At 33.7% G+C, this 12,899-nt stretch overlaps 1 protein-coding gene across 1 annotated transcript in view; it reads left to right on the forward strand.

Moving 5' to 3' along the window:
- The window catches only part of PDSS2 (decaprenyl diphosphate synthase subunit 2), a 323,326-nt gene that overhangs the window by 274,868 nt on the left and 35,559 nt on the right, over positions 1–12,899 (forward strand).

The raw sequence follows: 12,899 nt of genomic DNA on the forward strand, positions 1-12,899 counted from the left end.
TCTATGTATGTGTCTATATGTATATGTAAATATGTAAATCCATATAGAGAGATTTAATTATCGATCATACTTAATTTTGAAATATGGAAAGAGAATCATGATCAAAGATTAATAGATTTTCTGTTAAAAGTGATTTTTTTCATTCTTTTATTCATACTTACCATGTTAATTTACATGTCTGAACTGAACATTATCAGAAACATTAACACTGCCTATAACTTAAAGATATCTTTTCTTTAACAATAATAATAATGGTAATCAATACTTCATGTAGGAGCAATTCAATGAAGTAGACAGGTCAATTAGTATTAGCCACAACTTAAGAAAACTGAGATTCAGACTTAGCCAAGATTATATATACATCTACCAGGTTTTGAGCTAAAGGACTAACACATTCCCTAGACCTAGTGCAATCCAGTTCTATTCCAGAGTTCTCTGTAAAATGTTGTCCTTTTTGTCATCGCCTTCAAATAGTCTGCATAGACAACCAAAAGGATGTAGGATAGGGACAGCAAGGTGGTGTAGTGGATAGAACACCAGCCCTGAAGTCAGGAGGATCTGAGTTCAAATCTGGTCTCAGAGACTAAACAATTCCTAGCTGTGTGACCCCGAGCAAGTCACTTAACCCCAATTGCCTTAGCCAAAAAAAAAAAGAAAGAAAGAAAGAAAGAAAAGGAGGTAGGATAGTTTAAGTGACAGAATTTATATTTAAAGTGTTTATAGTGATAACAGACCACAACTTATGAGGAATCATGTTTTCTATCTCTTAGCACAGAGATGATAAACTAGAGATGTAGAATCAGACATATGTTTTCAAGCATTACTCATATAATGGGTTTATTTTTTCTTATTTATTACAAGAGAAGGCTTTTCTTTTTTCCATTAAGAAGCAGTTATAAGGGTAAAGAAGTATAGGGATAGTAATGCCTCTTCCCCCCCCAAAAAAAAAAATAGGAAAGAAATGAACATCAATAAAATATAAAAGTACATACAAGGGAGTAGAAGGAAGTTCAGGGGGAACATAGATAAGCAAGATTATGTTGGGATTGCTGTGTTAAATTTAATATATTATGAAAACCAAGTTATACATTGATGGTTTCTTATAGATTCCTTTTTTCATAAAGATATATAATTTTTTAATTCATAACAATAATAAAGGTTTTTAAAGAAAAGAGAATTCACAGGAGAATATTATTCATTGTAACAACAAGATCATGTGATGATTAATTGGGGTGAACTTGGCTCTTCTCAACAATATGGTGAATTGATTCAAGGCAATTCCAACAGATGTGGGATGGAAAATGTCATCTACCTTCAAAGTAATGGATTGAATGTGATCAAAGAATAGTAATTTCATCTTTTTGTTTTTTGTTGTGTGTTTGATGATTTTTTTTCTTTCTCATGTTTTTTTTCCCCTTTTGATCTGATTTTTCCTACACAACATGATGAATATGGAAATATGTTTAGAAGAATTGTACATGTTTAACCTCTATCAGATTATTTGCTATCTTGAAGGGGGCGGGGAAGAAGAGGGAGAAAATGAGAAAATTTTGAAACATAAGGTTTTTTGCAAATGTTAATATTGAAAACTATCTTTGCATGTTTTTGGAAAAATAGAATACTATTAAAATTTTTTAAAGGAAAAAAAAAAGAAAAGAGAGTTCCCTAGTATAAGAACATGAACATAAATATAATATTCCAGTTGTGGAATACTGATATGTACCATAGGCTATGTCATGTAGTTGAATGAGATGGTAAGTTCCATGAAGCCAGGAACTATATTAATTTTCTTTGTATTTCCCCAAGCACAGTGCTTCATACAGAGCAGGTACCTATAATGGTCGTTCAAAGAATGAATGAAGGAATTGGGTAATTCTCTTCACAGAGAGAAGTCATAGAAACATAGTTTATCATTAGAGACTAGGGAAAAATGAAAAATTCAAATTTTATAGCAGCTCCAAGTATTTCACTCAGGGATACCAGAAAGCAAAAAGCAAATTATGTACCAACAAGAATAGTCATACGTGATTACATATGCCGTGCTTGGAATTTCAAGTTATTTCTTTTGTGCCAAGGCAACAAAATAAGAAAAAAATTATTCCTCTTCTTTAATTAAGAAAGACTTCATGGTAGTATGACTCCAAAAGCCATTAAGTGAGGTGGGAACATAATTGACATCAGTATGTATATGTAAGTATGTTAGAAGCTGTGAGTACAAAGAAGCAAAACTAGGAACAAGAAAACCAATGAAAAGAAAGATGAAAAGTTAAAGGAAAATGCCCCGATGTGAGAAATGCAAAGTAATTTGGAATAGCAAGGAGAGAGAGGCTTAACAATGTATTTTCAGCATTTTTTTTCTTCATTCAGCAAGCAATGGAGAACCATCTTTGAATATTTGAATAGTGATATATACTGGGGTGGAAAAAAGGAATAATTTAAGAGGAAACAAGATTGATTTAGGAACTAGAACTTAGGAGAGTGGTAAAAAGGAATATTTAATAAAATCTGGTCTAGAGATGATCAGGTAGAAACCAAAAAGAACTATCGATAATATTATAAAGGAGGAAATGTAATTTGGTATTAGATTATTAATGACTGGAGAACATTGGGATGCAAGCACTTTTCTAAACCATTTCAGGGAACATGTTGTATATGTGAGAGTATTGGAAAGAAGACTGATGATGAACCATTGATTTTGAAATGTCTTATGGATTGAATGAGATTCAGGTCTATCTTACAAGAATTCTAAAATAATCAGAAGGCATGTGTCATTTGAATAGTCTATTTAATCCTGGACAGTTCATTTCTCTGAGACAGTTCCTTTTCCAGTTAAATAAGAGAAATGGATTAAGGGTTATTAAGATCTCCTTCAACTAAAGTATTCTATAATAATCAGTCATTCTTCAAGAATACAAGTAATAATTAACAAAATAGTGGGAATGCAATACCCCAAACTGAATAATCTCTGCACTAGAAGACAGCTTACTTTCTCCTAAAGTGATTAGAAGAAAGCTTCATGAAAAGCAGCAATACCTGAATGAGCCTTGAAGGAAGGAGCATATTTTGAAAGGCCAGGCTAAGCCAAAAAAAATCACAAAACTGTGCCCTTTTGACTCAACAATATTACTAGTAGACTTCCAAAGACATCAAATGTAGAGGAAGAGGTTTTTTTTATATATACATATATAAATAAAAAACGGAAAATAAGGGGTATCCATCAGTAAGGAAATGGCCAACAAATTACGGTATATGACTATAATGAAAAACTGTTAATGCAATACTGTTCCCCTATAATAAATAACAAAAGGGACAGTTTTAAAGAAACTTATAAAGACTTGTATGAAATTATGCAGAGTGAAGTATGCAGAGTCAAGAGAATAATTTATGCTATAATAAGAACAACATTATAAAAATGAACATTTTAAAGGACGTGAGAACTCTTAAGCAAATGAGTTACCAAACATGATTCCAGAGGACTCATTTAGAATGTCACCTACCTCCTGACAGAGTAGTGGTAGAAATATACAATGAGACATTTTTGGACATGACCAATATAGAAATTTTTTTTATTTGATTGTGAAAATTTTAATAGGCCTTATTTTTCTTTGGGGGAAGGGGGAGAAGATGAAAATAAGATGGTAATGTAATTTTTTAAAAAGTAGTACTGAAAAGCAAAATGCTTTCCAAGTGTTGAGAATGGCTTGTGCAATCAAAATGGACATAAGAGATGGTTTCTTGAGTTTGAGAAACAGCTAGCATTGAGTAGAGTGTATGCAGGAGATGGAGATAATAAAAGAGTATCACAGAAAGTTGGAAAAGGTAGCTTAGAGCCTACTTTATTAAAGCACTTTAAACTCTGGATTGATTGACTGTGTGTGTGTGTGTGTGTGTTAATGTAAAGGTGAGGTAGCAGGGAACCATTGATGTTTTTTTAAGTATAGGAATGACTTCAGATCTGTACCTCAATAAGATTATTTTGAGTCTGGAAAGACTTACATGAACTGATAGTGAAGTGAGCAGAACTAAGTAATAACAAGATTATGTGATAATCAACTGTGATAGACTTGACTTTTTTCAACATTATGATGATTCAAGGCATTTCCAATAGACTTAGGATGAAAAATGCTGCCATTTGTTTTGTTTTGTTTTGTTTTTTTTCTTGTGGCTTTTTTCCCCCTTTTGGTCTGATTTTTCTTGCACAATATGGCAAATATGGAAATATGTTTAAAAGAATTGCATTACTTGACTTAGATTATTTGATGTCTTAGGAAGGGGGGAAATAAAGGAGAGAAAGAGAGAAATAGTTGGAACACAAACTTTTTTTTTCTTGTTCTTTTTTATTTTTTGCTTTTTAATAGCATTTTATATTTTCCAAGTACATCCTAAGATAGTTTTCAACATTCACCTTTGCCAAATTTTGTGTGTCAAATTTTTCTCCCTCTCTCTCCTCCCCAAGACAACAAGTAGTCTGATAGAGGTCAAATATATTCAATTCTTTTTTTTTTATTATTATAACTTTTATTGACAGAACATATGCTTAGGTAATTTTTTACAACATTATCGCTTGCACTCACTTCTGTTCCAACTTTTCCCTTCCCTCTCTCCGCCCCCTCACCTAGATGGCAAGCAGTCTTATACATGTTAAATATGTTATAGTATATCCTAGATACAATATATGTGTATAGGACTGAACAGTTCTCTTGTTGCACAGGGAGAATTGGATTCAGAAGGTAAAAAATAACCTGGGAAGAAAAACGAAAATGCAAATAGTTTACATTCATTTCCCAGTGTTCCTTTTCTGGGTGTAGCTGATTCTGTCCATCATTGATCAATTGGAACTGATATTCAGTTCTTTTAAACATATTTTCATATTCCTCATGTTGTGCAAGAAAAATCAGATCAAAAGGGACAAAAACACAAAGAAAAAAACCAAGCAAACAAATAGTGAAAATACAAAGCTTTATGCACATTCAGTCTCCATAATTCTCTTTCTGGATATGGAAAATATTTTCCATCCCAAGTCTATTGGAATTGTCTTGAATCACCACATTGTTGAAAAGAGACAAATCCATCATACTTGATCATCACATAATATTCTTGTTGCTATGTACGATGTTCTCTTGATTCTGCTTAATTTATTCAGCATCAGTTCATGTTAGTTTTTCCAGGCTTTTCTTTTCTGTAGCAGTTTAGTAGCAAAGATAGTCTGTTCTCTTTTTAAAATCATATGATTTTTCTATTTTCTTTAAAAAAAACAAACAAGCTTTTCACTGTCTAATAAACAAATTTGAGGCTCTTTAGTGCTCTTTCCTTACTTTTCTAGCTTCATATCCACTAATTATGATAAATGTTTGTTGAATTTTAAAAAATTATATATATACACACACAACACACACACACATATGTGTGTGTGTGTGTGTTGTGTGTGTGTGTGTGTCATATCCCTAACTAATAATACCTAATATTTATACAGCATTTTAAAGTTTATAAAGTACCTCATATATGCTAGCTCATTTGATCCTCACAATAATCCTGTGAGGTAGATACTATTCTTACCAACATTTTACAGATGAGGATACCAAGACACAGAGAGCTTAAGTAGTTTGCCAAGGGTTACACAGATACTATATCTCTAAAGCAATATTCAGATTCAGGTCTTCCTGACTCCAAGCCCTATACTCTATTCTACTAAGCTACATATATCCCTAGATTCTAAGTCCCATTCTTTTTCATAGGCTCACATCTCTTTGTATCGCCAGAAACTGTCATAAAACTTTATATACTGTATATGCTAAATAAATGTTTCTGAAAATGAGAAAAGAAATTAAAACTAAAATTAGATTTGATCAGTTCTATATCATTGGCTATCTGTTCAGTTGGATAAATAGTAAGTTTCTACTATGTATAAGTCATTGTATTAAATGCTAGAAAAATAGAATCCAATTAGAAAACTGTTGCAACACCACAGGTGAGAGGTAACATAAGCAAAAACTAAGCCAATGATGTGAGTATAGAGAAATGAATGGATATGATAGATGTTGTGGAGGTCAAATCAACAAGACTTGGCAGCTGCCAAGGGAATGGGGAGATAAAGAGTCAGAAATGACCTTTCAGGGACAATGGACTCTAGATGTTGAAGGATGGGGGGATTTGTTTGACTAGACCATGCATATTGGCTACAAGGATTTTCTTTTTTTCTCTTTTCCTAGGGGGAAGGGTAGAAAGGAGAGGAAGTATAGGGATGGGGAGCCAACACAAAAGAAATTGAAAAGGAAAGCGGCTCATTGCAGCATTTTTTAAAATGCACAGAAAAGAACAGAGGAAAGGCCAGAGATAATCATAGCCTAGCAGGATAGCCTGGAAAAGTTACATTTTAAATTGATTATATATTTTTAAAGAAAAATAAGTTATTCATAATAGAGATTGGCAGTTTTAAGTATTAATTTATCTTCTCCTCTTCTATGAATAGGGAAATACCCATATAATTTGATGTTTGCTAAGGTCAGAATTTTAAAAGAATAAGCTTTTAGAAGGCGGCAGGGATGATTCCTAGATTGGAAACCTGGATGACTGGAACAATGGTAGTGTCCTCAGCTTCAATAAGGAGGTTAGAAGGGTGGATTTACAGGAAAAGACAATGAGTTCTTTTTGAAAGTCTAGCAGAAATTCTGTCCATTATATTTGTTGGTGATGTAGCACTGAAGCTCAGGAAATAAACCAGGGCTATGTATATAAATCTAAGAGTCATCTATAGAGAAATGATTACCGAATCCACAACTTTTTTGTTTGGGTCTATACCTGTAATTTCAACAAGTTAGGAGCATCCTGATTACATTGATGTAAGTCAAGTCAGTAAGCATGTACTTACTGTACCAGGCACTGTAGTATACACTAGAGACACTAAGCAAAAAGAGATCCTTCTTTTTCATAGTCTAATGAGAGAGATAACATGCAAATAACTACAAAGGAACAATACAGAATAAAAGAACTTTAGCTAAGACTTGAAGAAAGCCAGGAAGTCCAGGATATGAGAATGAGGAGAGAAAGTGTTCCAGCTCATGAAAATTCACGTAGTCCATAGATGGTCTTATTCAAGAGGCAGCAAGGAATCAAGTGTCATTGATTTGCAGAGTATGTAGAGGGGAGAAAGATATAAAAGATAGAAAGGGCTAAGTTAGGAAAGGCTTCAAAAGACAAAAAGAGGCCTTTATATTTGATTCTGTGGATAATGGGAAGCCACTGGAGTTTATTGAATAGGGAGAGTAACATGGTCAGACTTGCACTTTACAAAAATACTTGTGATAGTTGAGTGAACTGGAGTAAGGAGAGTCTTGAGGAAAAGAGACCAAGTAATAAAAAGCTAATAAGCTACTACAGGTTTGAAGTAATGGGGACCTCCAAGAGCATGACAGTTATGTGAGTAGAGAGCTACCATGATAAAAAAAAAATGATAAGAATTGACAACAAACTTGGTGTGGGGTAAAAAAGATGAACCCAAATTACAAGCCTGGGTGATGGGGAGGATGTTGGTACCTTGGCAGTAATAAGGAATTTAGGAAGAGAGGTTTGAAGGAAAAGTAATGAGATCAATTTTGGACACATTGTGTTTAAGCTTTCTACCAGACATCCATTCAGGATGTCTAGTAGGCAGTGAGATAATAGTTGCAAGAATGGAGACCAGCCGAGAGTTTAGGCCTGGACAAATAGCTCTGTGAATTATCTGCAGAGAGATGATGGTTGAATCCATCAGTGCTCATAAAAATACCAAGAGGGAGAAAAGACAAGCACCCAGAACAGAGCCTTTGGAACACTCAAGCCTAATAGACATGATGTGAATGAAGATTCAATAAAAGGAAACTTAAGAGAAAAGGTCAGACAAGTGGGAAGAGAACCAAGAATGAGCAGTGTCCAAAAAAAAAGAGAGAACGAGATAATGTCAGAAGCTGCAAAGGATAAGGATTTTTTAAAAGGTCATTGAATTTGGCTTTTTCTCTTACTAAAAGATGCTCTTGGATTCTCTTACAGAGAAATTATTGGTAACTTTCAATTGAATGATGAGGTCAGAAGCTGGATCAGCCCTCATCATGTTACTTTTAGTCTAAAGAGTTGTCTAGAGAACGAGAGGACAAAAAATTTGCCTTGGTCACACAGCTAACACGTGACAAAAGCAGAGCTTCAGCCTAGACTTCTTGACTGTTTTCCTCTGTCCACTACACCATACTGCCTCTCCCTAGATGATAATGATGATGATAAATGTCATGGCCTGAAGTCATTTTATGGCCTATCTTGGATTTACACAGCACAGTTAGATTAAGCATTACATATAGATTCATGATGCTCTCTAGATTGAAGAGTGTCCTCTTATCTGAAAGAAAAGACTTAAAAGCCTGACTGTATACTGCATGAATTGAAGTAAAGCACTTTAGTTTTAGTCCTATGAATGAGGTGCATCTTCAGGCACTAAATATTTAAACAAAAGCCCATTTGACCTTAAAAAAAAAAATTCAGTTAATTCACAGAACCACTGAAAATATTCTTTGTTCTTATTTGATTTGATACATACCTATATGTACTTATATATACACGTGTGTGTGTGTGTGATCCTCCCTGTTTCAGAATCAGGGTGGGTGGTGATCATTTCAAAATGAATCTCAGCTGGATCTTGGAAATGTCTATCACATTCAGCAAAACAGTTGTCTTTACACAGACACTCATAGAAGAAATTGAATTACTTTTTAATTGAGTTCATGTTGAGAGAGAGAAAGAGAGCTTGGATATGAATGATTTGCACTTTCATAGTGCCTTTCATCCTAGGATATCAAAGCCACTTGACAAACTATTAATTTCATTAAGGCTCTCAACACTTCTGCAAGGTAAATGAAGCAACCTCCACTTCTAAAATGCAGCCACCTCTGGGAATGAGAAAAGCAGCTGTCCCTAATTGTATACGACAAACACTATCCAGGAGTTTTTAAAATGTAAAGCATAGAGTATCTTATCCAGTTTTAAAATTACAGGGGGAGTTTTTTATTAGTTACAGTATAATTACTAGAATTGAATTTGACCAAAAATCTGCTGCTTAGATTTTCTACTCTTACATATAGTACTATGGGAAATCTTGACTATATAATAACTGGTCTGAAGATCTGGGTTCTCTTTTTTGAAACAAAGCTTACTTTGTAGCACCTTCTAGCCCAAGTTGGAGTAGTATTGATTTAGCCCTGTCCTAAGAGGGAAGACTGCCACCTATTGAATCCTGAGCAATTCTTCGGACTAAGGAAAAAACATGGAAGGCCAAATTCATGCTTGGTTTGCTATGGGTACACACACACACACACACACACACACACACACACACACACACACACATATATATATATATATGTATGTATGTATGTATATGTATATATATGTATATGTATATATACACACATACATATATGCATGTACATGTATATACATATATGTGTGTGTATGTATGTATATATATATGTACATACATATATATATATATATATATATCTAAAGGAAAACGAATATGTTGAGTATTCTTGCTTTGAAAAACATCTACAAACGTCTGTGTATTTTCACCAGCTGGAGACTAGCGTATGCCTGTAGTTTAGACTACTGTTACTTGAAATAAGCATACTGCTAAAAGACTGAGGCAGATGGTATTTTTACCACTGCAGGCAAAACATGGCACCTATGGTTCGACTTTCTAGATCTTTTCATTTTTTAACAGATTAAAAATGGCTTTTTTAAATATATATCTCATAGAGACACATTCTCCCCATTCTCATTTCTTTTCAATAGCTATGCAGCTTCATATTTTCAGCTAGGGCAAAGTTTTGTCAGGTCAAAAATATGGAGTTTGACTGCCTTGGTATTTCATACAAAGTGCCCAGGTTATGCCATAAACAGCCTTGTTAATTTAGACCCAGACTAATACAAATTGAGTATAATGGCCTCTTTTAAAAATCCCAGTTTTCCATGAATTTTCTATCCTTACCCCTCTCAAAAAAAAAGGGGGGGAAGCTTCAGTGAAAAAGTTATAGAGCGGTTTTTTTGTTTTGGAATGTTTTCATGTAGAGGTTGAGTTCAGTATAACATTTCTTGAGGCAGGATAGCATGAAAAATTTCGATTGAATTAAGGGAGATCTGAGTGTGAATCTTACCTCCCACACTATGGCTATTTCTTCATTTGCAGAATAGGAGTAATAGTAATTCCCATCCAAAACACTCCCTCAACAGATTATTATGAGGCTCAGAAGAGATATTTTATGTAAAGAACTTTACTTTTTTAAATCTTTACATGTTTTTATCATATAAAATATTGATAGACTATACCTATTTAAATTTCACCTAGTTCACCACCCAAGAAGTGTGAGAGGCATGATGAGTTTACATAGGGAATTAAGAAGAACTGGGTTCAGGTTCTACCTCTGAGACTACTGACTGTGTGCTTGTCATTCTCTCAGTGAGCCAAGCAGTTGTCTAAAACTACACCTTGCAGAATAATTGCAGATCTGCTTTGGTAACTGGAATTTCCTGAAAGAATTTTCTTTTTACCAGTGGAATTTCAGAGATGTTTAATTATCATATACATTCATTTTCAATATAAACTCAAACATCTCTTCTAAAGCCTTTTCTCATTTACTTCTTCCTAGTTTTCCCATAACTGATTAAAAGTTTTCCTTTGATTGTTTCTTATGTCAGTTTTTATTTCCAATCATGAATTTTTGTTTCTCTTTATTCCTCTTTTCTTTTAACAAAGCTATGCAAACTCTCTTTGGAAGCAATAATCTGTCTAACCTTCCTTCTCATAATGGTGGCTAACTTGAGAAAAATCTTTCATGATAACACATTAATAAATCAATCAATAAGTATTTTTCAGTGCCTACTGTGAACCAGATACTGCTAGATTCTGGTGATAGAAAGACAAAAATGAAATAGACTTTGCTCAAGGAGATTATATTCCATCATTCTGACAGAATTAAATTTATGAATTTGGGCCTGTGATGACAATCAATTTAGGCCCTGACTCAGTAACAAAAGCCAGTTCTGGTGAATTAACCTGGAAACAATATAGACATATCTTGGTAGCTCTAAAAGTAAATATGAGGTAGTTTCTGGAGGATCAGGAAAGGTATTTGAGCTTGAGCCATGAGGGAAGCTAGAAATTCTAATCAGTGAAGATGACAAAGAAACAATTCTCCGAGAATGAAAATGGATTTTGGAATGTCTTGTGCGAAAAATCAAGAAGGCCAATTTGGCCAGACTGTTGAGTTCATGAAAGGAATTAATGTGTAATCATGGAAAGGGAGGTTAAAATGAGATTTTGAAATCTCTCTCAAACAGAGGAGTTGGTATTTGATCCTAGAGACAATGGGGAAGCCATCAGAGCTCCCTGTTGATAAAGGTAGTGTTATGGTCTAACCTACATATTACTTTATCAACAGTGTCAAGAATAGATTGAAAAGGGCTGAAACTGAAGTTAGGGAGATGGATCCATGCAATATGCTCTGGAAACCAGATGTTGCTATATTTTCTTTTCCTCACACTTTCTTGATCTGGTTCTTAATTTCATAAGAAAATGTTATATTAGTTTGCCCTAACAGATTGTCACATAAAATGTTCTACATGATATTTTTGTTGGGTTTTTTTTTTTTCCTTCAAACTTAACCATTTCCCAGTAGTTTTTTTTTTTAAACATCCTTTTAATGTCTTATCCTCTAATCCATGAGCTTCTGTTGTTTTTTGTTTGTTTGTTTGTTTGTTTTTCACTAGACTTGAGAATGTTTTGATTTGGAAAGGTGCATTCAGCAGATGATGAGCTAAATCCCTAATAATTTAAATTGCTCAGAGACACATAACTGCTTTATGAAAAAACTGAGATTAGATTCTAGGTTTCTAGATTCATAGATCAGTATAAATGAAATAGATTATTTTACAAAGCAGCAAGGAAAAATTTAGAGAATATTATTTTTACTCTCTGATTTTTTTGAAGGTGTCAGATTTTAAAATAATTAGGCCATCTTTTCACCTTAAGGTTCCCTTAAAGATGGAAGTTTAGAGAGGTAAAGGACTGAAGAAAAACCGTGAAACATGGACGGAGAAAGCAATCTAGGTTTTGCCAGCTCTTGACCTAAGGAATACTTTTAAAAAGCATTTATTTTTGTTATTAAATAGTTCTGGGTTTTCTGGACCATTTGAAGTTTTAAATTTTCATTAAAAAATAAAATAAAGAGGTGAAAGGATGGTGTCTTGATATTCTAGTTAGCTCCTAGAACACTGAGGAATCAAGAAGGCCTGGTTTTGATCCTACTTCATACATTTAATAACTGTGTTACCTTATGCTGCCGCATTTTCCTTGTATAAGATGAGGTAGTTGGACTAAAATTCAAAATTCAAATCTGCTTCAGAGTTACATTAATGATGGTAGAAAAAAGCAATCACTGACCAACTTATTTCAGAATATGAACATCACAGGTTCTACACCATGTATACTTTTTTTTTTTAACTAAAAATACTCTGCACAAAACTACTGATAGAATTACTCTTAATTTTAATCTTGAATTCTTAAGTAGAAACTCTTAACTGTTAGGAAAACCCCAGGTTTTTTTCCCCCCTAGGGTCCCTTAGACATTTGTTTGTCATCATGAGTCCTTTATATAGTTTGTCACTCCCTCTAGATAGACAGCCTTTCATTTGTGTCCATTGAATACCATCTTATTTTAATAGGTCCTTTCTCTAATTTTTAAGGAGAGGCAATATAATGGCTAGAGAACTGTCCAAAGAAACAGCAAAACACACCTATAACATACAGAGTCTCTGTAATCCTTGGCAAATCACTTGACCTAAAAGTGCTTTAGGCAGCTCTCTGAGACTATAAATTATAA

Source organism: Sminthopsis crassicaudata, chromosome 4 (assembly GCF_048593235.1).
Source record: "Sminthopsis crassicaudata isolate SCR6 chromosome 4, ASM4859323v1, whole genome shotgun sequence".
Classification (NCBI taxonomy): domain Eukaryota; kingdom Metazoa; phylum Chordata; class Mammalia; order Dasyuromorphia; family Dasyuridae; genus Sminthopsis; species Sminthopsis crassicaudata.